The sequence below is a fragment of the Leucopleurus acutus genome (genome assembly GCF_964270905.1).
Source record: "Leucopleurus acutus genome assembly, chromosome: 1".
NCBI classification, from domain to species: domain Eukaryota; kingdom Metazoa; phylum Chordata; class Mammalia; order Artiodactyla; family Delphinidae; genus Leucopleurus; species Leucopleurus acutus.
In genome coordinates this window covers 116,579,992-116,606,355 of record NC_139142.1, presented here as the reverse complement: position 1 = coordinate 116,606,355, position 26,364 = coordinate 116,579,992, and positions in this window count along the sequence as shown.

The window sequence follows — 26,364 nt, the reverse complement described above, 5'->3', positions numbered from 1 at the left end:
GGCCCTTTGACCGGGGTGAAGTGAGACTTCATTGTAGTGCAGATTTCCTTTGGGAGCTTGCTTGGTTGGCCAGAAAGGGCGTATGCGTTTCTTCCTGAATATATTCCGGAAAAAACGCATACGCCCTTTTTGGCCAAGTGCATCATTGTCGACGTTCTGAGTGTTTTCATATGTTTTCAGTGCAATTCCTGTCTACCTCCTGAAATCGGTTTCCTGCAGTTCTGCCTTGCTCTCAGTGCCTCTTCATAGCCTTACCTCAATATACTTTTGGAGAATAGTTGGCCTTTATAACTCTGCAGGTTTTTGAATTGCAGTGGCCCTTAGCTCCATTTTTCAGCTCTTATTTTTGTGATCTTGCCTCATATCCACAGGATTTCTTCAGGCCCTATTCTTCTTCTGGGGCGCCTTGCTCTGCCTTTGGTTAATTCTTCTTCCTGATGTGAAATTAGAGTGACATGTGCCCATTGAAACCGCTACAGCTATTTTCTCACTGGTTCCCCCTATTCCCATTCATCCTCCGCACTAACTGCAGACTGTGCGATACCGGAACTTAAAGGCATTGACTCTCCATGTGGAGATGTTGTTAGTAAAGTGGCTGGAATGTTGATCCGGAGCCCCAGGAGAGGAAAATGAGGTGCATTTTAGAAACCTTTCCCGATCATATGGTATACCATCCGCTGGATTTCCCATGCATGGTTTAGCTGTAGGAAGATTCCCTTCAACTTGGAGTGTTGGGACCCTTGGAATAAGTAGCATGAAGTATTGCATTAAACTTTCGGCAGTTGCTCACCAAAGCTCTCCAATCCTTTCAGCCCCAAGTGTCCAGCCTTATGTCTTATCCAGCTGTGGGTTTATATGTGGTCATTCCAGGTTGCATCACAGCCCCTGAGCGAATTTTGTAAGAATTTTTCTCTCTTTCATTGTTTCTGCGTTTTGGTTTTAAAATTTATTTCTATAATGGGGTTTAGCTCATTTTCACTGCTGTGTTTGTGCCGCTCTGCGCACACTTGATTCCCTTATGGAGATATATCAATACATGGGTTTTAAGATTCTTATTACTCAGATATATTTCTCTGCGGTGTATAGGGTGTGTTGAGGCCAGTTCATTGAGCGAGGTGTAGATCTTGTCTGATACCTATTTGGTTTATTGAACGGTATCTGTGCTAATTTCAAACTCTGGTTTTATGCATCACCCCACCTCTCCTTTCCCCTTAAGCTGACATAAGTGTGTTTTCTAAATGTGAGACACTGTTCTGTTTTGTAATTCATTTTTTGTGCAGCCATATTTATCCTCCCTCTATAAGTGATATCTTATGATATGTTTCTTTTTCTGTTTGACTTATTTCAAGTAGTATTATCGGACCTCAATCCACTCTTTATCCTTCTACTAGCCTTATTACATTGATTTCATGGTGAAGAGATATTCCATTGTACATAAGTACCACATTTTCTTTATCCATTGTTCTCTTTCCTGGGATATTTAAGGTGTACTGAAGTTGAGGTTCTTGTAAACAGAGTAGCCCTAAACTGTGGTGTGCTTGTGTCTTGTTGATTTTTAGACTTCCCTAGATATACTCCCGTGATTGGAAGTGCCCTATGCTCTGTCGCTCTGTTTTTTAGATGATTTAGGAACCACCATACACTTCTCCAGAGTGGCTCTCGGCAGTTCACACACTGTCCATCAGCGTATAAAGGCTCCCTGTTCTCCATGGCCTGTCCTGCATTTCTGGTGTTTACAATTTTTTCGGATGGCCCTTTTGACCGGTGGGAAATGAGACTTCTTTGTTGTGCACATTTGCATTGCTTGCTTGCTTGGTTGCCCATAAAGTGCGTATGCGTTTTTTCCTGGATATATTCAGGAAAAAACGCATACTCCCTTTTGGGCCAACTGCATCATTGTCGAAATTCTGCCGCTTTTCATGTGCTTTAAAGGCGAGTCCAATCTATCTCTTGAAATCTGTTTCTTGCAATTCTGTCTTGCATTCAGATCCTCTTCTTTGCCTTACCTCAACATATTTTTGGACGTTAGTTTTCATTTATAACTCTGCAGGTTTGTGAATTGCAGTGACCCTGAGCTCCATTTTTTAAGTTGCTCTTTTGTGAGCTGGCCTCAAAACCGCAGGATTGCTTCAGGCCCTATTTTGGCTCCGGCGAGGCGGGCTGAGCCTTTTTTTAATTCTTATTCTTAATGGGAAATTAGAGTGACATGTGCCCGTCCAAACCCCTACAACTATTCTCTCATTGTTTCCCCCTCTTCCCGTTCATCCTCCTCACAATTTGCAAAATGTGTGAAACAGAAGTTTAAATGTGCTGATTCTCTAAGTGGGGAGATTCTAAGTAACGTGGCTGGAATGATGAACAGGAGCACCAGGAGAGGATAAATGAGGTGCATTTTAGACACATCTCCCGATCACATGGTGTACAGTCCTCTGGGTTTTCCATGCATGTTTTAGCTGTAGGAAGATTCCTTGAACCTGCAGATTTGGGACCCATTGAATGGGTACCAGGTAGTATTACGTTAAAGGGTGTGCATTTCCTCACCCAACCTCACATTTCTCTTAGCATGAACAGTTTCCAGCCTTATGTCTCATCCTGCTGTGGGTCTAGATGTGTTCAATCCATGTTGCATCACCGTCCCTGAGGAAAAGTTGTAAGAGGTTTTCTCTGTCTCTCTGTCGTTTATTTTTTTCAATTTATTACTATATTGGTTACAGCTGATTTTCAAAGCTCTGTTTCTTGCTGCTGTACATCCACTTGATTCACGTACAGAGAGACATCAATAAATTCTTTTTCAGATTCTTACCAGTCATAGATATTCTTTTCCGGTGACTTGAGTGTGCTGAGTGCAGTTCTTTTAGCTACCGTGTAGGCCTTGTTGATTATCAGTTTGGTATTTGGAATGGTATCTTTGCTAATTTCAACCTCCTGGATGATGCCTCACCCCTCCCCACCTTTCCCGTTTAGCAGCCTCACGCGTGTTTTCTACATATTTGACTATGTTTTTGTTTTGTAATTTATTTCATGTGTAGCCATTTTGGATTCCACCTTTAAGTGATATCTTATGATATGTGTCTTTTTCTTTTTGAATTATGTCACTTAGAATGATCATACGTAACTCCTCCGGAGTTGTTACAACTGGCCATATTTCATTGATTTCCAGGCTGAGTAATATTCCACTCTACATAAGTACCACATCTCTATCCATTTTTTCCCTCCAGAGACATTTAAGTTATATCCTAGTCGAGGATCTTTTAAACAGAGAGGCAGTAAACATTGGGGTGCCTGTGTCCTCTCGATTTTTGTTTTTCCCAAGATATACGCCCATGAGTGCAAGTGCCCTATGCTCTGTAGCTCATTTTTTAGATGCTTTAGTAAACACAATACACTTCTCCAGAATGGCCGTTGGCAATATACATTTCCACTATAAGCCTCACAGGGCTCTCTCTTCTCCTTGCCCTGTCCTGCATTTCTGGCATTTACACTTTATGAGGATGGCTCTTCTGACTGATGCGAAGTGATATCTTTTGTAGTATTGATTTCCAGTGCCCACCTGTTTGGTTGGCTAAAAAAGTGTATGCCCTTTTCTTGAATATATACAGAAAAAAACACATACAGCCTTTTTGGCCAACTGCAATGTCGGCAATGTTCAGCCCCTTTTCTTGTGCTTAATGGCGAGTCCTTTCTACCTCCTCAAATCCCTTTCCTGCCATTCTCCCTTGCTTGCCAATCCTTTTCTTTGACTTTCCTCAAGACATTTTTCAGTGATAGATATTTTCAACTCTGCAGTTTCGTGAATTTTACTGCCCCTGAGTTCCATTGTTCAACTTGTGTTTATGGGAACTGGCCACAAAGCAGTGGGATTTCCTCAAGCCCTATACTGTTTCCATGGGCAACCCTAGCCTTTGGTCAATTCATCTTCCTGATTGGAAATTAGAGTGACATGTGCCTGTCTGAACACCTAGGACTTGTCTCTCATTGTTCCTCATCCTTCCGCTTCATCCTCTGGACAAATTCCAAACTGTACGCAGCAGGATGTTGACAGTGTTGACATCTCCAAGTGGGGAGACTGTTAGTAAAGACGCTGGAGGGGTGAACCCGAGCACCAGGAGATGAGGAGATGAGATGCCTTTTCCAAACTCTTCCCAATCAGACGGTATACCATCCTCTGGGTGTGACAGACATGTTTTAGCAGTAGGAAGAGTCCCATTCATGTAAGGAGAACACCAGGGCTTTTTCAAAATCAGTGTCTCCCCGAAACCCAAACTGGGGAGTTTTTTAAGCTACGGCTACACATATGTTCATTAAGGGCCTTGGGAAGTAGGCAGAGTCCAAACTTTAGATGACTGAAGTCTTCAGGGTCAGAAGCACTCACCACCGGCTTCCCTTAGGTTACACTTTAACTGTCATTGATAGATGATGTCAATAAAAATATCTATTCTTTTTCCGATTATTTCCCCTTATAGGTTATTGCACAATATTGAGTGTAGTTCCCTGTGCTATACAGTAGTTCCTTGTTGATGATCTATTTTATACATAGCAGTGTGTATGTGTTAATTCCAAACTGTTAATTTATCCCTCCTCCCACCTTTCCCCTTTGGTAATAATAAATTATAAGATTTTATACTTCTCAGAAATGGGGGAGCTGAAAGAGAGGTATCATTTTCAATGGAAAAGCATTTAAAACAAGATTGAAGCTTTAACCAAGATTATTAGATGTACATCCTTGGAAAGAAATCACTTCATTTCTCTAATATTGACCTGACAAATAAGACAAACCTTTTCACTGAACTTGCTTATAATAAAGTGATGGAAATATCAAATGGAAGTGTTAGAAACATCTTATTTTACCCGAGCCTTATAAACTGTTCTATGTTAACTACAGTTCGGCTCACACATCTGTTCATTGAAGTTACAATAGTCTCAATTTCTGTTACTGATCCTCCAGAGTGGACCCCAACAAGGGTCCCCCTGCCCAGTGTCATTGGGGCCAACAGATCGAGACTGAGTTTGGTTCCCAAGCAAAGGAAACTTTATATTTTGATCAGAGAATGGAGAGGTGAGAGCATGCACTACCCCGTGGGCTGTGGGCTGGGCTGCTGTGTAGAGATCCTGTCAGAGTCAGTGAGAGGGAGGGGGCGGAGCTCTCAAGGGCCGGGTTGGCTGCAGCTCAGGCTCTATATCTCGGAGTCTGCACTGGGCCCCAGGAGCTGAGGTGTCGACCCAGCCATTCTGCACCAGGAAATCTGGTCTGAAGTGCCGGGTGTGGAACCTCTGCATGCGGGACCCTAGGAGCACGTGAAATTAGACAAAGCACAAAGGATAAAAAAGGTCAGACTTGACTTTATTGCCCACATTCTATTTTTATCTCCCAGGGATTTTTAATGGGCTTTGCTGGGGACAAACCCCTCCTCTGCCTTTTGTCCCGTTCCTCATTCTTGGAGTGCTGAGGGTGCAGACCCTTCTTCTGTAACTGCTGAGTGCTGAGTTGGGAGCCCTCATACCAGGGGACGAGGATCAGAACTTCTCCCCAGCAGCCTCCAGGTGACGTTGATTGGCCCCAGGACCCCTGCCTCCCTGCTCGTCCGCCTGAGCACCAGCATTGGAAGTGTTATAGATTCTAATGACCTTTAAGGGTCCAGGAAAGAGATGTGCAGAGACGCTGTGGGGGCCGGTTTCACCCCGCCCCACATTTGTTCGGCCACCTTAGGCTGACCGTTTCTGCCAGCCTAGATGCTCTGACCAGTAGTCTGCTCTTTCTTCAATTAGGCCCCTGAATTAACGTAAAAACAGCACCAGGTGTCAGAGCCCTGCCCGCTCAACTCCCAGACAGTCCAGGGTCAGTGGTGATCAAGGACCATGATGGCCACTGAGTCAACAGCCTTTTGAAGTAAACAGGAGTCCAGCCGGTCTTATTGGCCACCATCATCACGGTGTCTGTAGGCTTTTCTATGGTGACAGTGTGATATACGGTTCCCCCGCCAAGATTATTAGCTCCCCTCCGGGTGCAGGAAGTCCTGCAAGCAGTAGTCTACTCCTTTGGGACACACTATTGTTGTTTTATGAGAGAAACTCCAGGTCAAGTGATGTTCACACGAGTCGTCATGGTGCCCTGTTGCCCCCGGTTATCTCTCTGGATGTTGGAGTTGGAGGGCCTCCTCACTCGAGGTCGGTGTGCCCACGGAGCGAACCCTGCAACTTCAGGGCATGGTTGGTGATTAGGATCACCACGTGGGGTCCTTTTCCCTTAGGAGGGAGGTGGCCTTTTGGGCTGCTGATTTCCAGGTTTTTAGATACCGCCAGTATCTTGGCCAGATGTGGCAGTGGGCCAAGCCCTTTGGTGACTGTAGTTTATCCTACCTGGATGGCATTCTTGCGTTGTTCCATTTCAAGTGGTCCCAGTTTTTGCACTAATTCTCCAATGGCGATTCACCTTTCACCGGGAATGGAAAGGTCAAAGGGTTTAGCTCAATTAGGGAGTTCCAGGGCAAGGGTCTGAATTGACTGCTCTTTCCATTCTTGAAAGGCCACTTCTGGATTCTGTTCAAAAGGATCATCATCTTTTCCTTTCAGTGTTTCATATAGAGGCCCAGCTAGTAGACTGTAGTTAGGGATCCAGAAGCAGCAAACCCTGGCCTCCCCAGGAACCCCTAAGCTGTCTTCTAGTTTTAGAAAGGGGTAAGGCTGCAAATGGTTTCTTCCCTTTCCTGGGATGGGCTTCTCTGACCTTGTGTGAGAATGAAGCCCAGGCAGGTCACTGCAGTCTGTGATATTTGAGCTTTTTCTTGGACAACTTCTATCCTTTATTGGCTTGGTAGTTCAGAGGCCTCCTTAGTAGGGCTGGCGATCAGAATGTCGTCTGCATATTGAAGGAGGGTTTCCTTTTCCAGAGGTAGAACTTTTCGGTCTTTAGCTAAGCTTTCCCCAAAGATGGTGTGGGAATTTTTGAACCCTTGGGGCAAGACGGCCCGGAAGTATTGTTTTAGTTGTATGTTGAGTCCTGCCACTCACAAGCCAAAATTTCTTGTGACTCTGGGACTAATGGAATACAAAAGAAGGCATCATTGAAGACTAATACAGAATACCATGTCCTGGTGGTTGGTAGAATGACCAGCAGGGTGTAGGAATCAGGAGCAACTGGAGGTATATCCTCGGTGGCTTCACTGACTGTCCTGACATCCTTTACCAGGTCCCCAGCAGCCCATGGGGCTCTCGTGGTCAGGCCAATCCCAGGATATGGAGCTCTCCTGGGCAGGTACCCCACCCCCAACCCAGCCCACGGGGCTCTCATGGTCAGGCCCCTCCCAGGATACAGAGCTACCCTTGCAGGTACCGTGGCAGGGCTGGGCACACAGGAACCGTGCACATAGCCCTCATTGAAGAGCACCCCCAGCTCACCTGTCGCTCAGAGCTGACACAGAGCACCTCAGAGCAGGACTTGAACTAACAAACAGCAGCTCCGACAGGTCTGTGACCCTGGGCATCACTCTGTGTGGCCTCCCTCCACCTGGTCTTCCAGAGACTTCCACTGCACCCAGGGCACCAGGCCTCTGTCTCCAACCACCACCCACCCCTCCTCTCCCTGACTCCTGGGTTCCTCTCATTAGGAGAGGGTTTTCTTGAAGTTGTCTCCCACTCATGGGCCAGATAAAATGATTAGAAAACAAGCCAAAGCTGCAGCCCCTTGTCTATCCTGACTCTCAGGAGCCCACACCTGTTCCTTGGACCTGGCTGGTTCAGCAAGTTCCATTTTCTGCAACTGTGAGCCCCTGAGGGGTGATGATTGGTTACCTGGGCAGCCTTACCATGCCGGCCAGCCCTCCCCAGGTGTGCCTGGGTTGAGATCAATATAAATACCACTCCAGGCAGCAAAAGCCCCTGCAGCTGTGCCTGACGCCATTTTCTCTGCCCTGTCAGCAGTCTCGGGGCTGGGCTGGTGGGAGGGAGTGAGAGGCCACGGCTTTGTGGGTGGCCCAGTGTGAGTGGGGCTCTGCTGGACTTTCTGCAGCAGTTGCCAGGCTGCCACCTGCTAAAGAAGAGGATGTGTCACCCATACCTGCTGCTGGAATTTCTCCCTGGGCAGAGGTGAGGAAGGAAAAAAGCAGTGGGGGCAGGGACAGGACGGGTATCTCAGGCAGGGAAATGGAAATCTTCCAGAAGAGCACCCAGGGCCAGGACCATCCTGGCTGGCCTGCAGGCACCAAGTCAGCTGGCATGCTGTCACTCGTGTGGCTCCATGGCCCTTCCTCTAGGCTTTCAAGTCCTTGTATATATTCAGGTGTTTTACCTGGGAAGGGCGGGAACAGTTCAGCAGCAACTGGCCTGGGGCTCAGCTCACGTTTACTCACAGATGCCTCGGCACGGTGCCCCAGCTTTGCAATGAGGACGCTTGTTGTGTGGGGGCTGCTGGCTGAATGGGAGACGATTCCCCACCACTGACCAACTTCAGAATTGTTTACAACTGGAGCAAGTGCCCTGATACGGTTTTCCTCTGAGTAACTGGTGGGTTCTGTTTTTTTTTTTCTCTTTTTTGTTTTTGGTTCAAGGTAGATTTTATTCCTCTTTTTTGTATTTACAGATATAAGCATGGAAATAATTTATTCATATAAATGTATGTGAAGGGAATAATTGTTTTTTCTGTTTTATTTTTTAAATTTTATTTCTTTTTAATTTTGAATTTTATTTTATATTTTTATACAGCAGCTTCTCATTGGTTATCTATTTTATACATATAAATGTTTACATGCCAATCTCAATCTCTGAACTCCTCCCACCACCACCCCTCCAAGAGCTTTCCCCCCTTGTTGTCCATACGATTGTTGTCTACATCTGTTGCTCTATTTATGCCTTGCAAAACAGTTAATCTGTACAGTTTTTCTAGGTTCCACATATATGCATGAATATACAAGATTTGTTTTTCTCTTTCTGACTTACTTCACTCTGTATGACAGTCTCTAGATCCATCGACGTCTCTACAAATGACCCAATTTCATTCCTTTCATGGCTTAGTAATATTCCATTTTATATATGTACCACATCTTTATGCATTCGTCTGTCTGTGGGCATTTAGGTTGCTTCCATTACCTCGATATTGTAAATAGTGATGCAATGAACATTGCGGTGAATGTCTCTTTTTGATTTATGGTTTTGTCTGGGTATATGTCCAGTCCTGGGATCGCTGTATCATATGGTAATTCTATTATTAGTTTCTTAAGAAACTCCATATTGTTCTCCATAGTGACTGTATCAACTTATATTCCCAACAATAGTGGAAGAGGGTTCCTTTTCTCCACACCCTTTCCAGCATTTGTTGTTTGTAGATTTTCAGATGATGCCCATTCTAACAGGTGTGAGGTGATACCTCATTGTTGAGTCCATTTCGTTGAGCAGGGGGTAGGTCTTGTCTATTACATATTTGGCTTATGGAACGGTATCTGTGCTAATTTCAATCTCTGGTTTTATGCAGCAACCCCTTAACTCACCTTTCCCTTTAAGCAAGCATAAGTTGGTTTTCTAATCTTGAGACCCTGTTCTGTTTTGTAATTCAGTTCATGTGTAGCCAAGTTTACATTCCGTGCATTAGTGATACCTTATGATGTTTCTTTTTCTGTGTGACTTATTTCACTTAGAATCATCATGCCTCAATCCACTCATTATGCTGGTACAGGCCTGGTGACACAGATTTCATTGCTGAGTGGTATTCTGTTGTACGTAAGTACCGCAACTTCTTTATCAATTATTTGTTCTCTGGGATATTTAACTCGTACTGTAGAAGAGGTTCCTGTAAACAGAGCCGTCCCAAATTTTGGGGTGGCTGTGTCTTTTTGATTTTAATTTCCCTAAGCTATAGGACCATAAGTGGAAATGCCCTAGACTCTGTTGCTTTGTTTTTCAGATGTATCAGGAAACACCATACACTTCTCCAGAGTGGCTGTTGGCAATTTACATCCCGCCATCAGCATAACAAGGCTCCTTTTTCCCCATGGCCTGTCTTGCCTTTCTGGATTTTACACTTTTCTCAGATGGCCCTTTAGACCGGGGGGAAGTGACACTTCATAGTAGTTCGCATTTCCATTGCAAGCTTGCTTGGTTTGCCAAAAAGGGCATATGTGTTTTTTCCTGAATATATTCAGGAACAAACTCATACGCCCTTTGTTGCCAAGTGCATCATTGTCGATGTTCTGCCTCTTTTCCTATGCTTTAAATGCAATTCCAGTCTACCTCCTGAAATCGGTTTCCTGAAATTCTGCCCCGCTTTCAAGTCCTCTTCGTAACCTTACTTCAATATATTTTTGGACGTTATCTGTTATTTATAACTCTCCAGGTTTGTGAATTACAGGGTCCCTGAGCTCCTTTCTTCAACTCGCTTTCTTGTGAGCTGGCCGCAAACCCGCAAGACTGCTTCAGGCCCTAATCTGCTTCTGGCAGGGCATGCTGAGCCTTTGGTTAATTCCTCTTCCTGGTGGGAAATGAGTGTTAAATATACCCGTCCAGACACCTACCTCACTCTCAACCCCTTGGTGATGTGGGTCCTCTGGTTTGTGGCCACCTTTGCTGGGTTCCTCACCTTTCGATGATGTGGCCCCACTAGTGTGAGGACACTCCTGCTTGGTTCTCATCCACGTGGTTATGTGGACCCCCTGGTGAGAGTCTGTTCCTGGCTTTGTTCCTCACCCACCTGTGAGGGAGACCCTCTGCTGATAGGTCACTCCTGCATGGCTGGCACACATTGCCTTGGTGAAGTCAGCCGTGTGGTGGCAGTTGGAGCGTGCTGGGAATCTCCTCCCCCCGGTGATGAGGACCCTCTTGCGTCAGGCCCTAACTGCTGGACTCACCAACTTTTCTTAGGGAGCCCGGTGATGCTTTGGCACTCCTCTTAGGATCCCATCTCCATGGGGTTGTGGGCCTTCTGCTCTGAGGTCCCAATGGCTGGGTTGTTCACATTTTCATGATGTGGGCTCTCTGGTGTTCACAGAAGCCTGGATCCCATAGCCTCTGTGCTCTTGGCCGCCTGCTGGGAGGCTCCAACTGCTGGATTCCTCACTTTTTTAACTTTTTGGGCCCTCTGTTGTGAGGATCCTCCTGCCTGCCTCACTCCCATCCCCTTCGTGATGTGTGTCGTCTGGTTTGAGGCCACATGTGCTGGGTTCCTCACCTTTCGATGATGTGGGACCAATGGTCTTAGGAGACTCCTGCCTGGTTCACATCCCCTTGGTGATGTGGGCCCTCTGTTGAGAGTCTGATCCTGGCTGGGTTCCTCAACCATCTGTGAGGTGGGCCGTCTGCTGTGAGGTCACTCCTGCCTGGCTTGCTCACCTCGCCTTGTGGACATGAGCCCTCTGGTGGCACTTGGAGCCTGCTGGGAGCCTCCTCTCCTCGGTGATGAGGGCCCTCTGGCATCAGGCCTTAACTGCTGGGCTCCCCACATTTTGTGATGTGCGCCCAGTGGTGCGAGGACACTCCAGCCAGGTTCACATCCCCATTGGGATGTGGGCCTTCTGCTCTGAGGTCCCAAAGCCTGGGTTGCTCACAGTTTCATGATGTGGGCTCTCTGGTATTAGTTCACTCCTGCCTGCATCCCATAGCTTCTGTGCTCTGGGCCGCCTGCTGGGAGGTTCCAACTGCTGGATTCCTCACCTTTCTTATTCTTTGGGCCCTCTGATTTTAGGCTACTCCTGCCTGCCTCACTCCCATTCCCTTTGTGATATGTGTCCTCTGATTTGAGGCCACATGTGCTGGGTTCCGCACCTTTCGATGATGTGACCCCACTGGAGGGAAGACAGTCCTGACTGGTTCCCATCCCCTTGCTGATGTGGGCCCTCAGCTGAGAGTCTTCTCCTGGCTGGGTTCCTCACCCTTCTGTGAGGTGGGCCCTCTGCTGTGAGGTCAATCATGCCTGTCTGGCACAGGTCACCTTGGCGACGTGGGCCCTCTGGTGGCAGTTGGAGTGTGCTGGGATCCTCCTTCCCTCAGTGATGAGGGCCCTCTTGCCTTAGGCCATAACTGCAGGGCTCCCCACATTTTCTGATGTGCGCCAAGTGAGTGAGGAGACTCTTGCCAGGTTCCCATCCCCATGGCGATATGGGCCTTCTGCTCTGAGGTCAAAACGGCTGGCTTGCTCACAGTACCATGATGTGGGCCCTCTGTGAGTTCACTCCGGCAAGGATCCCTTATCATCGGTGCTCTGAGCCGCCTGCTGGGAGGTTCCAACTGCTGGATTCCTCAACTTTTTTATTCTATGTGCCCTCTGTTGTGAGGCTCCTCCTGCCTGCCTCACTGCCAGCCCCTTGGTGATGACTGTCCTATGGCTTGAGGCCACATGTGCTGCGTTCCTCACCTTTCGATGATGTGACCCCACTCGTGTGAGGACACTCCTGCCTGGTTTCCATCCCCTTGGTGATGTGGGCCTTCTGGTGACAGTCTTATCCTGGCTGGGTTCCTCACTCTTCTGTGAGGTAGGCCCTCTGCTGTGAGGTCAATACTGCCTGACTTGCACACATCACCTTGGTGACGTGGGCCCTCTGTTGGCACATGGAACCTGCTGGGAGCCTCCTGCCCTCGGTGATGACGGCCCTCTAGCATCAGGCTCTAACTGCTGGGCTCCCCACGTTTTCTGATGTGAGCCCAGTGATGCCAGGACACTCCTGTCAGGTTCCCATCCCCATGGGGATGTGGGCTTTCTGCTCTGAGGTCCCAATGCCTGGGTTGCTCACAGTTTCATGATGTGGGCTCTCTGGTGTTAGTTCACTCCTGCCTGCATCCCATAGCTTCTGTGCTCTGGGCCGCCTGCTGGGAGGTTCCAAATGCTGGATTCCTCACTTTTTTTATTCTTTGGGCCCTCTGTTTTTAGGCTCCTCCTACCTGCCTCACTCCCATCCCCTTTGTGATGTATGTCCTCTGATATGAGGCCACATGTGCTGGGTTCCTCACCTTTCGATGATGTGGCCCCACTGGTGGGAGGACAGTCCTGACTGGTTCCCATCCCCTTGGTGTTGTGGGCCCTCTGGTGAGAGTCTCATCCTGCCTCGGTTCCTCACCCTTCTGTGAGATAGGCCCTCTGCTGTGAGGTCACTACTGCCTGGCTGGCGCATGCCACCTTGTAGACGTGGGCCCTCTGTTGGCAGTTGGAACCTGCTGGGAGTCTCCTCCCCTCAGTTATGAGGGCCCCCTGGCGTCAGGCCCTAACTGCTGGGCTCCTAACATTTTCTGATATGTGCTAAGTGGTGCAAAGCCACTCCTGCCAGGTTCCCATCCCAATGGGGATGTGGGCCTTCTGTTCTGAGGTCCCAACAGCTGGGCTGCTCACAGGTTCATGATGTGGGCCCTCTGCTGTGAGTTCACTGCGGCCTGGATCCCATAGCCTCGGTGCTCTGGGCCACTTGCTGGGAGGTTCCAACTGCTGGATTCCTCAACTTTTATATTCTATGGACCCTGTGTTGTGAGGCCAGTCCTGCCAGCCTCATTCTGAACCCCTTGGTGATGTGGTTCCTCTGGTTTGAGGACACATGTGCTGGGATCCTCACCTTTCGATGATGTTGTCCCACTGGTGTGGGGACACTCCTGCCTGGTTCCCATCCCCTTGGTGATGTGGGCCCTCTGGTGAGAGTCTGATCCTGGCTGTGTTCCTCACCCTTCTGTGAGGTGGGCCCTCTGCTGTGAGGTCACTCCTGCCAGGCTGGCACACATCGCCTTGGCGACGTTGGCCCTCTGGTGGCAGCTGGAGCCTGCTGGGAGCCTCCTCCTCTCGGTGATGAGTGCCCTCTAGCGTCAGGCCCTAACTTCTGAGCACCCCACGTTTTCTGATGTGAGCCCAGTGATGCCAGGACACTCCTGTCATGTTCCCATCACCATGGGGATGTGGGCCTTCTGCTCTGAGGTCCCAATGTCTGGGTTGCTCACAGTTTCATGATGTGGGCTGTCTGGTGTTAGTTCACTCTGGCCTGGTTCCTCTAGCCTCTGTGCTCTGGGCCGCCTGCTGGGAGGTTCCAACTGCTGGATTCCTCACCTTTCTTATTTTTGGGCCCTCTGTTATGAGGCTCCTCCTGCCTGCCTCACTCCCAGCCCCTTGGTGATGGGTGTCCTATGGTTTGAAGCCACATGTTCTGGGTTCCTCACCTTTAGATGATGTGGCCCTACTCATGTGAGGACACTCCTGCCTGGTTCCAATCCATTTGGTGATGTGGGCCCTCTGGTGCGAGTCTGATCCTGACTGGGTTCGTCACACTTCTCTGAGGTGGGCCCTCTGCTGTGAGGTCATTCGTGCCTGGTTGGCACACATCGCCTTGGCGACGTCAGCCCTCTGGTGGCAGTTGGAGCCTGCTGGGAGCCTCCTTCCCTTGGTGATGAGGGTCCTCTGGCGTCAGGCCCTAACTGCTGGTCGCCCAAAATTTTCTGATACGTTCTCAGTGGTGCGAGGACACTCCTACCAGAATTCCATCCCCATGGGGATGTGGGCCTCCTGCTCTGAGGTCCCAATGGCTGGGTTGCTCAGTTTCATGACATGGGCCCTCTTCTGTGAGTTCACTGTGGCCTGGATCCCATAGCCTCGGTGCTCTGGGCCGCCTGCTGGGAGGTTCCAACTGCTGGATTCCTCACTTTTTTATTCTATGTGCCCAGTGTTGTGAGGCTACTCCTGCCTGCCTCACTCCGAGGTCCTTGGTGATGTGGGTCCTCTGGTTTGAGGACACATGTGCTGAGTACCTCAGCTTTCGATGATGTGGCCCCACTGATGTGAAGACACTCCTGCCTGGTTCCCATCCCCTTGGTGATGTGGGCCCTCTGGTGAGAGTCTGATGTTGGCTGGGTTTCTCACCCTTCTGTGAGGTGGGACCTCTGCTGTGAGGTAACTCCTGCCTGGCATGCTCACGTTGCCTTGGCAATGTGAGCCCTCAGGTGGCAGTTGGAGCCTGCTGGGAATCTCCTCCCCTCAGTTATGAGAGCTCTGGATAAAACACATATGCCCTTTTTTGCCAAGTGCATTATTTTCCAAGTTCTGTCTCTTTTCCTATGCTTTAAGAGCTACTCCCGTGTACGTTCTGAAATCAGTTTCCAGCAATTCTGCCCCGCATTCAAGTCCTCTTCGCAGCCTTACTTCAGTATAATTTTGGATGATAGCTGTCATTTATAACTCCGCAGGTTTCTGAATTACAGTGCCCCTGAGCTCCTTTCTTCAACTCGCTTTCTTGTGAGCTGGCCGCAACACCGCAGGATCTCCTCAGGCCCTAATCTAGTTCCAGCATGGCACGCGGAGCCTTTGGTTCATTTATCTTCCTGGTGGGAAATGAGAGTTAAATTTGCCCGTCCAGACACCTCCACCTAGTCTCTCATTGGTTCTCCCTATTCCTGTTCATTTTCCACAGAAATTGCAAACTGGGCCAAACAGGAGGTTAAAGGCACTGACTCTCCAAGTGGGGAGAGTGTTAGTAAAGCGTCTGGAATGTTGCACCCGAGTACCAGGGGACGAAAACTGAGACACATTTGAACACGTTTCCCGATCACACGGTGGATCATACTCTGGGTTCCACATGCATGTTTTAGCTGAAGGAAGAATCCCTTAAACCTGGAGAGTTGAGACCCATGGAATGGGTACCATGCAATATGACTTCAAAGGGTCTGCATTTGCTCACTGAACCTCACCAATCCTATCACTGCTGCGTTTATGCCACTGTACACACGCTTGATTCTCTTTCGGAGACATATAAATCCATAGGTTTTAAGATTCTTACTAGTCAGGTATATTCTTAGGCGTTTAATATGGGGTGTTGAGTCCACTTCGTTGAGCAAGGAGTAGCTCTTGTCTATTACATATTTGGCTTATGGAACGGTATCTGTGCTAATTTCAATCTCTGGTTTTATGCAGCACCCCAACTCACCTTTCGCCTTAAGCAAGCATAAGTTGGTTTTCTACATTTGAGACCCTGTTCTGTTTTGTAATTCAGTTCCTGTGTAGCCAAGTTTACATTCCGTGTATTAGTTATACCTTATGATGTTTCTTTTTCTGTGTGACTTATTTCACTTAGAATCATCGTACCTGAATCCACTCATTATGCTGCTACGGGCCTGATGACATAGATTTCATTGCTGAGTGATATTGCATTGTACGTAAGTACCACAACTTCTTTATCCATTTTTCGCTTTCTGTGATATTGAACTTGTACCATAAACGAGGTTCTTGTAAACAGAGCCGTCCCATCTTTGGGGTGGCTGTGTCTTTTTGATTTTAATTTCCCTAAGCTATAGGACCATAAGTGGAAGTGCCCTAGCCTGTGTTGCTTTCTTTTTTAGATGTTTCAGGAAACACCATACACTTCTCCAGAGTGGCTGCTGGCAATTTACATCCCGCCCATCAGCATAACAAGGCTCCCAGTTCTCCATGGCCTGTCCTGCCTTTCTGGATTTTACACTTTTTTCAGATGGCCCTTTGACCGGGGTGAAGTGAGACTTCATTGTAGTGCAGATTTCCTTTGAGAGCTTGCTTGGTTGGCCAGAAAGGGCGTATGCGTTTCTTCCTGAATATATTCCGGAAAAAACGCATACGCCCTTTTTGGCCAAGTGCATCATTGTCGACGTTCTGAGTGTTTTCATATGTTTTCAGTGCAATTCCTGTCTACCTCCTGAAATCGGTTTCCTGCAGTTCTGCCTTGCTCTCAGTGCCTCTTCATAGCCTTACCTCAATATACTTTTGGAGAATAGTTGGCCTTTATAACTCTGCAGGTTTTTGAATTGCAGTGGCCCTTAGCTCCATTTTTCAGCTCTTATTTTTGTGATCTTGCCTCATATCCACAGGATTTCTTCAGGCCCTATTCTTCTTCTGGGGCGCCTTGCTCTGCCTTTGGTTAATTCTTCTTCCTGATGTGAAATTAGAGTGACATGTGCCCATTGAAACCGCTACAGCTATTTTCTCACTGGTTCCCCCTATTCCCATTCATCCTCCGCACTAACTGCAGACTGTGCGATACCGGAACTTAAAGGCATTGACTCTCCATGTGGAGATGTTGTTAGTAAAGTGGCTGGAATGTTGATCCGGAGCCCCAGGAGAGGAAAATGAGGTGCATTTTAGAAACCTTTCCCGATCATATGGTATACCATCCGCTGGATTTCCCATGCATGGTTTAGCTGTAGGAAGATTCCCTTCAACTTGGAGTGTTGGGACCCTTGGAATAAGTAGCATGAAGTATTGCATTAAACTTTCGGCAGTTGCTCACCAAAGCTCTCCAATCCTTTCAGCCCCAAGTGTCCAGCCTTATGTCTTATCCAGCTGTGGGTTTATATGTGGTCATTCCAGGTTGCATCACAGCCCCTGAGCGAATTTTGTAAGAATTTTTCTCTCTTTCATTGTTTCTGCGTTTTGGTTTTAAAATTTATTTCTATAATGGGGTTTAGCTCATTTTCACTGCTGTGTTTGTGCCGCTCTGCGCACACTTGATTCCCTTATGGAGATATATCAATACATGGGTTTTAAGATTCTTATTACTCAGATATATTTCTCTGCGGTGTATAGGGTGTGTTGAGGCCAGTTCATTGAGCGAGGTGTAGATCTTGTCTGATACCTATTTGGTTTATTGAACGGTATCTGTGCTAATTTCAAACTCTGGTTTTATGCATCACCCCACCTCTCCTTTCCCCTTAAGCTGACATAAGTGTGTTTTCTAAATGTGAGACACTGTTCTGTTTTGTAATTCATTTTTTGTGCAGCCATATTTATCCTCCCTCTATAAGTGATATCTTATGATATGTTTCTTTTTCTGTTTGACTTATTTCAAGTAGTATTATCGGACCTCAATCCACTCTTTATCCTTCTACTAGCCTTATTACATTGATTTCATGGTGAAGAGATATTCCATTGTACATAAGTACCACATTTTCTTTATCCATTGTTCTCTTTCCTGGGATATTTAAGGTGTACTGAAGTTGAGGTTCTTGTAAACAGAGTAGCCCTAAACTGTGGTGTGCTTGTGTCTTGTTGATTTTTAGACTTCCCTAGATATACTCCCGTGATTGGAAGTGCCCTATGCTCTGTCGCTCTGTTTTTTAGATGATTTAGGAACCACCATACACTTCTCCAGAGTGGCTCTCGGCAGTTCACACACTGTCCATCAGCGTATAAAGGCTCCCTGTTCTCCATGGCCTGTCCTGCATTTCTGGTGTTTACAATTTTTTCGGATGGCCCTTTTGACCGGTGGGAAATGAGACTTCTTTGTTGTGCACATTTGCATTGCTTGCTTGCTTGGTTGCCCATAAAGTGCGTATGCGTTTTTTCCTGGATATATTCAGGAAAAAACGCATACTCCCTTTTGGGCCAACTGCATCATTGTCGAAATTCTGCCGCTTTTCATGTGCTTTAAAGGCGAGTCCAATCTATCTCTTGAAATCTGTTTCTTGCAATTCTGTCTTGCATTCAGATCCTCTTCTTTGCCTTACCTCAACATATTTTTGGACGTTAGTTTTCATTTATAACTCTGCAGGTTTGTGAATTGCAGTGACCCTGAGCTCCATTTTTTAAGTTGCTCTTTTGTGAGCTGGCCTCAAAACCGCAGGATTGCTTCAGGCCCTATTTTGGCTCCGGCGAGGCGGGCTGAGCCTTTTTTTAATTCTTATTCTTAATGGGAAATTAGAGTGACATGTGCCCGTCCAAACCCCTACAACTATTCTCTCATTGTTTCCCCCTCTTCCCGTTCATCCTCCTCACAATTTGCAAAATGTGTGAAACAGAAGTTTAAATGTGCTGATTCTCTAAGTGGGGAGATTCTAAGTAACGTGGCTGGAATGATGAACAGGAGCACCAGGAGAGGATAAATGAGGTGCATTTTAGACACATCTCCCGATCACATGGTGTACAGTCCTCTGGGTTTTCCATGCATGTTTTAGCTGTAGGAAGATTCCTTGAACCTGCAGATTTGGGACCCATTGAATGGGTACCAGGTAGTATTACTTTAAAGGGTGTGCATTTCCTCACCCAACCTCACATTTCTCTTAGCGCGAACAGTTTCCAGCCTTATGTCTCATCCTGCTGTGGGTCTAGATGTGTTCAATCCATGTTGCATCACCGTCCCTGAGGAAAAGTTGTAAGAGGTTTTCTCTGTCTCTCTGTCGTTTATTTTTTTCAATTTATTACTATATTGGTTACAGCTGATTTTCAAAGCTCTGTTTCTTGCTGCTGTACATCCACTTGATTCACGTACAGAGAGACATCAATAAATTCTTTTTCAGATTCTTACCAGTCATAGATATTCTTTTCCGGTGACTTGAGTGTGCTGAGTGCAGTTCTTTTAGCTACCGTGTAGGCCTTGTTGATTATCAGTTTGGTATTTGGAATGGTATCTTTGCTAATTTCAACCTCCTGGATGATGCCTCACCCCTCCCCACCTTTCCCGTTTAGCAGCCTCACGCGTGTTTTCTACATATTTGACTATGTTTTTGTTTTGTAATTTATTTCATGTGTAGCCATTTTGGATTCCACCTTTAAGTGATATCTTATGATATGTGTCTTTTTCTTTTTGAATTATGTCACTTAGAATGATCATACGTAACTCCTCCGGAGTTGTTACAACTGGCCATATTTCATTGATTTCCAGGCTGAGTAATATTCCACTCTACATAAGTACCACATCTCTATCCATTTTTTCCCTCCAGAGACATTTAAGTTATATCCTAGTCGAGGATCTTTTAAACAGAGAGGCAGTAAACATTGGGGTGCCTGTGTCCTCTCGATTTTTGTTTTTCCCAAGATATACGCCCATGAGTGCAAGTGCCCTATGCTCTGTAGCTCATTTTTTAGATGCTTTAGTAAACACAATACACTTCTCCAGAATGGCCGTTGGCAATATACATTTCCACTATAAGCCTCACAGGGCTCCCTCTTCTCCTTGCCCTGTCCTGCATTTCTGGCGTTTACACTTTATGAGGATGTCTCTTCTGACTGATGCGAAGTGATATCTTTTGTAGTATTGATTTCCAGTGCCCACCTGTTTGGTTGGCTAAAAAAGTGTATGCCCTTTTCTTGAATATATACAGAAAAAAACACATACAGCCTTTTTGGCCAACTGCAATGTCGGCAATGTTCAGCCCCTTTTCTTGTGCTTAATGGCGAGTCCTTTCTACCTCCTCAAATCCCTTTCCTGCCATTCTCCCTTGCTTGCCAATCCTTTTCTTTGACTTTCCTCAAGACATTTTTCAGTGATAGATATTTTCAACTCTGCAGTTTCGTGAATTTTACTGCCCCTGAGTTCCATTGTTCAACTTGTGTTTATGGGAACTGGCCACAAAGCAGTGGGATTTCCTCAAGCCCTATACTGTTTCCATGGGCAACCCTAGCCTTTGGTCAATTCATCTTCCTGATTGGAAATTAGAGTGACATGTGCCTGTCTGAACACCTAGGACTTGTCTCTCATTGTTCCTCATCCTTCCGCTTCATCCTCTGGACAAATTCCAAACTGTACGCAACAGGATGTTGACAGTGCTGACATCTCCAAGTGGGGAGACTGTTAGTAAAGACGCTGGAGGGGTGAACCCGAGCACCAGGAGATGAGGAGATGAGATGCCTTTTCCAAACTCTTCCCGATCAGACGGTATACCATCCTCTGGGTGTGACAGACATGTTTTAGCAGTAGGAAGAGTCCCATTCATGTAAGGAGAACACCAGGGCTTTTTCAAAATCAGTGTCTCCCCGAAACCCAAACTGGGGAGTTTTTTAAGCTACGGCTACACATATGTTCATTAAGGGCCTTGGGAAGTAGGCAGAGTCCAAACTTTAGATGACTGAAGTCTTCAGGGTCAGAAGCACTCACCACCGGCTTCCCTTAGGTTACACTTTAACTGTCATTGATAGATGATGTCAATAAAAATATCTATTCTTTTTCCGATTATTTCCCCTTATAGGTTATTGCACAATATTGAGTGTAGTTCCCTGTGCTATACAGTAGTTCCTTGTTGATGATCTATTTTATACATAGCAGTGTGTATGTGTTAATTCCAAAGTGTTAATTTATCCCTCCTCCCACCTTTCCCCTTTGGTAATAATAAATTATAAGATTTTATACTTCTCAGAAATGGGGGAGCTGAAAGAGAGGTATCATTTTCAATGGAAAAGCATTTAAAACAAGATTGAAGCTTTAACCAAGATTATTAGATGTACATCCTTGGAAAGAAATCACTTCATTTCTCTAATATTGACCTGACAAATAAGACAAACCTTTTCACTGAACTTGCTTATAATAAAGTGATGGAAATATCAAATGGAAGTGTTAGAAACATCTTATTTTACCCGAGCCTTATAAACTGTTCTATGTTAACTACAGTTCGGCTCACACATCTGTTCATTGAAGTTACAATAGTCTCAATTTCTGTTACTGATCCTCCAGAGTGGACCCCAACAAGGGTCCCCCTGCCCAGTGTCATTGGGGCCAACAGATCGAGACTGAGTTTGGTTCCCAAGCAAAGGAAACTTTATATTTTCATCAGAGAATGGAGAGGTGAGAGCATGCACTACCCCGTGGGCTGTGGGCTGGGCTGCTGTGTAGAGATCCTGTCAGAGTCAGTGAGAGGGAGGGGGCGGAGCTCTCAAGGGCCGGGTTGGCTGCAGCTCAGGCTCTATATCTCGGAGTCTGCACTGGGCCCCAGGAGCTGAGGTGTCGACCCAGCCATTCTGCACCAGGAAATCTGGTCTGAAGTGCCGGGTGTGGAACCTCTGCATGCGGGACCCTAGGAGCACGTGAAATTAGACAAAGCACAAAGGATAAAAAAGGTCAGACTTGACTTTATTGCCCACATTCTATTTTTATCTCCCAGGGATTTTTAATGGGCTTTGCTGGGGACAAACCCCTCCTCTGCCTTTTGTCCCGTTCCTCATTCTTGGAGTGCTGAGGGTGCAGACCCTTCTTCTGTAACTGCTGAGTGCTGAGTTGGGAGCCCTCATACCAGGGGACGAGGGTCAGAACTTCTCCCCAGCAGCCTCCAGGTGACGTTGATTGGCCCCAGGACCCCTGCCTCCCTGCTCGTCCGCCTGAGCACCAGCATTGGAAGTGTTATAGATTCTAATGACCTTTAAGGGTCCAGGAAAGAGATGTGCAGAGACGCTGTGGGGGCCGGTTTCACCCCGCCCCACATTTGTTCGGCCACCTTAGGCTGACCGTTTCTGCCAGCCTAGATGCTCTGACCAGTAGTCTGCTCTTTCTTCAATTAGGCCCCTGAATTAACGTAAAAACAGCACCAGGTGTCAGAGCCCTGCCCGCTCAACTCCCAGACAGTCCAGGGTCAGTGGTGATCAAGGACCATGATGGCCACTGAGTCAACAGCCTTTTGAAGTAAACAGGAGTCCAGCCGGTCTTATTGGCCACCATCATCACGGTGTCTGTAGGCTTTTCTATGGTGACAGTGTGATATACGGTTCCCCCGCCAAGATTATTAGCTCCCCTCCAGGTGCAGGAAGTCCTGCAAGCAGTAGTCTACTCCTTTGGGACACACTATTGTTGTTTTATGAGAGAAACTCCAGGTCAAGTGATGTTCACACGAGTCGTCATGGTGCCCTGTTGCCCCCGGTTATCTCTCTGGATGTTGGAGTTGGAGGGCCTCCTCACTCGAGGTCGGTGTGCCCACGGAGCGAACCCTGCAACTTCAGGGCATGGTTGGTGATTAGGATCACCACGTGGGGTCCTTTTCCCTTAGGAGGGAGGTGGCCTTTTGGGCTGCTGATTTCCAGGTTTTTAGATACCGCCAGTATCTTGGCCAGATGTGGCAGTGGGCCAAGCCCCTTGGTGACTGTAGTTTATCCTACCTGGATGGCATTCTTGCGTTGTTCCATTTCAAGTGGTCCCAGTTTTTGCACTAATTCTCCAATGGCGATTCACCTTTCACCGGGAATGGAAAGGTCAAAGGGTTTAGCTCAATTAGGGAGTTCCAGGGCAAGGGTCTGAATTGACTGCTCTTTCCATTCTTGAAAGGCCACTTCTGGATTCTGTTCAAAAGGATCATCATCTTTTCCTTTCAGTGTTTCATATAGAGGCCCAGCTAGTAGACTGTAGTTAGGGATCCAGAAGCAGCAAACCCTGGCCTCCCCAGGAACCCCTAAGCTGTCTTCTAGTTTTAGAAAGGGGTAAGGCTGCAAATGGTTTCTTCCCTTTCCTGGGATGGGCTTCTCTGACCTTGTGTGAGAATGAAGCCCAGGCAGGTCACTGCAGTCTGTGATATTTGAGCTTTTTCTTGGACAACTTCTATCCTTTATTGGCTTGGTAGTTCAGAGGCCTCCTTAGTAGGGCTGGCGATCAGAATGTCGTCTGCATATTGAAGGAGGGTTTCCTTTTCCAGAGGTAGAACTTTTCGGTCTTTAGCTAAGCTTTCCCCAAAGATGGTGTGGGAATTTTTGAACCCTTGGGGCAAGACGGCCCGGAAGTATTGTTTTAGTTGTATGTTGAGTCCTGCCACTCACAAGCCAAAATTTCTTGTGACTCTGGGACTAATGGAATACAAAAGAAGGCATCATTGAAGACTAATACAGAATACCATGTCCTGGTGGTTGGTAGAATGACCAGCAGGGTGTAGGAATCAGGAGCAACTGGAGGTATATCCTCGGTGGCTTCACTGACTGTCCTGACATCCTTTACCAGGTCCCCAGCAGCCCATGGGGCTCTCGTGGTCAGGCCAATCCCAGGATATGGAGCTCTCCTGGGCAGGTACCCCACCCCCAACCCAGCCCACGGGGCTCTCATGGTCAGGCCCCTCCCAGGATACAGAGCTACCCTTGCAGGTACCGTGGCAGGGCTGGGCACACAGGAACCGTGCACATAGCCCTCATTGAAGAGCACCCCCTGCTCACCTGTCGCTCAGAGCTGACACAGAGCACCTCAGAGCAGGACTTGAACTAACAAACAGCAGCTCCGACAGGTCTGTGACCCTGGGCATCACTCTGTGTGGCCTCCCTCCACCTGGTCTTCCAGAGACTTCCACTGCACCCGGGGCACCAGGCCTCTGTCTCCAACCACCACCCACCCCTCCTCTCCCTGACTCCTGGGTTCCTCTCATTAGGAGAGGGTTTTCTTGAAGTTGTCTCCTACTCATGGGCCAGATAAAATGATTAGAAAACAAGCCAAAGCTGCAGCCCCTTGTCTATCCTGACTCTCAGGAGCCCACACCTGTTCCTTGGACCTGGCCGGTTCAGCAAGTTCCATTTTCTGCAACTGTGAGCCCCTGAGGGGTGATGATTGGCTACCTGGGCAGCCTTACCATGCCGGCCAGCCCTCCCCAGGTGTGCCTGGGTTGAGATCAATATAAATACCACTCCAGGCAGCAAAAGCCCCTGCAGCTGTGCCTGACGCCATTTTCTCTGCCCTGTCAGCAGTCTCGGGGCTGGGCTGGTGGGAGGGAGTGAGAGGCCATGGCTTTGTGGGTGGCCCAGTGTGAGTGGGGCTCTGCTGGACTTTCTGCAGCAGTTGCCAGGCTGCCACCTGCTAAAGAAGAGGATGTGTCACCCATACCTGCTGCTGGAATTTCTCCCTGGGCAGAGGTGAGGAAGGAAAAAAGCAGTGGGGGCAGGGACAGGACGGGTATCTCAGGCAGGGAAATGGAAATCTTCCAGAAGAGCACCCAGGGCCAGGACCATCCTGGCTGGCCTGCAGGCACCAAGTCAGCTGGCATGCTGTCACTCGTGTGGCTCCATGGCCCTTCCTCTAGGCTTTCAAGTCCTTGTATATATTCAGGTGTTTTACCTGGGAAGGGCGGGAACAGTTCAGCAGCAACTGGCCTGGGGCTCAGCTCACGTTTACTCACAGATGCCTCGGCACGGTGCCCCAGCTTTGCAATGAGGACGCTTGTTGTGTGGGGGCTGCTGGCTGAATGGGAGACGATTCCCCACCACTGACCAACTTCAGAATTGTTTACAACTGGAGCAAGTGCCCTGATACGGTTTTCCTCTGAGTAACTGGTGGGTTCTGTTTTTTTTTTTCTCTTTTTTGTTTTTGGTTCAAGGTAGATTTTATTCCTCTTTTTTGTATTTACAGATATAAGCATGGAAATAATTTATTCATATAAATACATGTATGTGAAGGGAATAATTGTTTTTTCTGTTTTATTTTTTTAATTTTATTTCTTTTTAATTTTATTTTATATTTTTATACAGCAGCTTCTCATTGGTTATCTATTTTATACATATAAATGTTTACATGCCAATCCCAATCTCTCAACTCCTCCCACCACCACCCCTCCAAGAGCTTTCCCCCCTTGTTGTCCATACGATTGTTGTCTACATCTGTTGCTCTATTTATGCCTTGCAAAACGGTTAATCTGTACAGTTTTTCTAGGTTCCACATATATGCATGAATATACAAGATTTGTTTTTCTCTTTCTGACTTACTTCACTCTGTATGACAGTCTCTAGATCCATCGACGTCTCTACAAATGACCCAATTTCATTCCTTTCATGGCTTAGTAATATTCCATTTTATATATGTACCACATCTTTATGCATTCGTCTGTCTGTGGGCATTTAGGTTGCTTCCATTACCTCGATATTGTAAATAGTGATGCAATGAACATTGCGGTGAATGTCTCTTTTTGATTTATGGTTTTGTCTGGGTATATGTCCAGTCCTGGGATCGCTGTATCATATGGTAATTCTATTATTAGTTTCTTAAGAAACTCCATATTGTTCTCCATAGTGACTGTATCAATTTATATTCCCAACAATAGTGGAAGAGGGTTCCTTTTCTCCACACCCTTTCCAGCATTTGTTGTTTGTAGATTTTCAGATGATGCCCATTCTAACAGGTGTGAGGTGATACCTCATTGTTGAGTCCATTTCGTTGAGCAGGGGGTAGGTCTTGTCTATTACATATTTGGCTTATGGAACGGTATCTGTGCTAATTTCAATCTCTGGTTTTATGCAGCACCCCCTTAACTCACCTTTCCCTTTAAGCAAGCATAAGTTGGTTTTCTAATCTTGAGACCCTGTTCTGTTTTGTAATTCAGTTCATGTGTAGCCAAGTTTACATTCCGTGCATTAGTGATACCTTATGATGTTTCTTTTTCTGTGTGACTTATTTCACTTAGAATCATCATGCCTCAATCCACTCATTATGCTGGTACAGGCCTGGTGACACAGATTTCATTGCTGAGTGGTATTCTGTTGTACGTAAGTACCGCAACTTCTTTATCAATTATTTGTTCTCTGGGATATTTAACTCGTACTGTAGAAGAGGTTCCTGTAAACAGAGCCGTCCCAAATTTTGGGGTGGCTGTGTCTTTTTGATTTTAATTTCCCTAAGCTATAGGACCATAAGTGGAAATGCCCTAGACTCTGTTGCTTTGTTTTTCAGATGTATCAGGAAACACCATACACTTCTCCAGAGTGGCTGTTGGCAATTTACATCCCGCCATCAG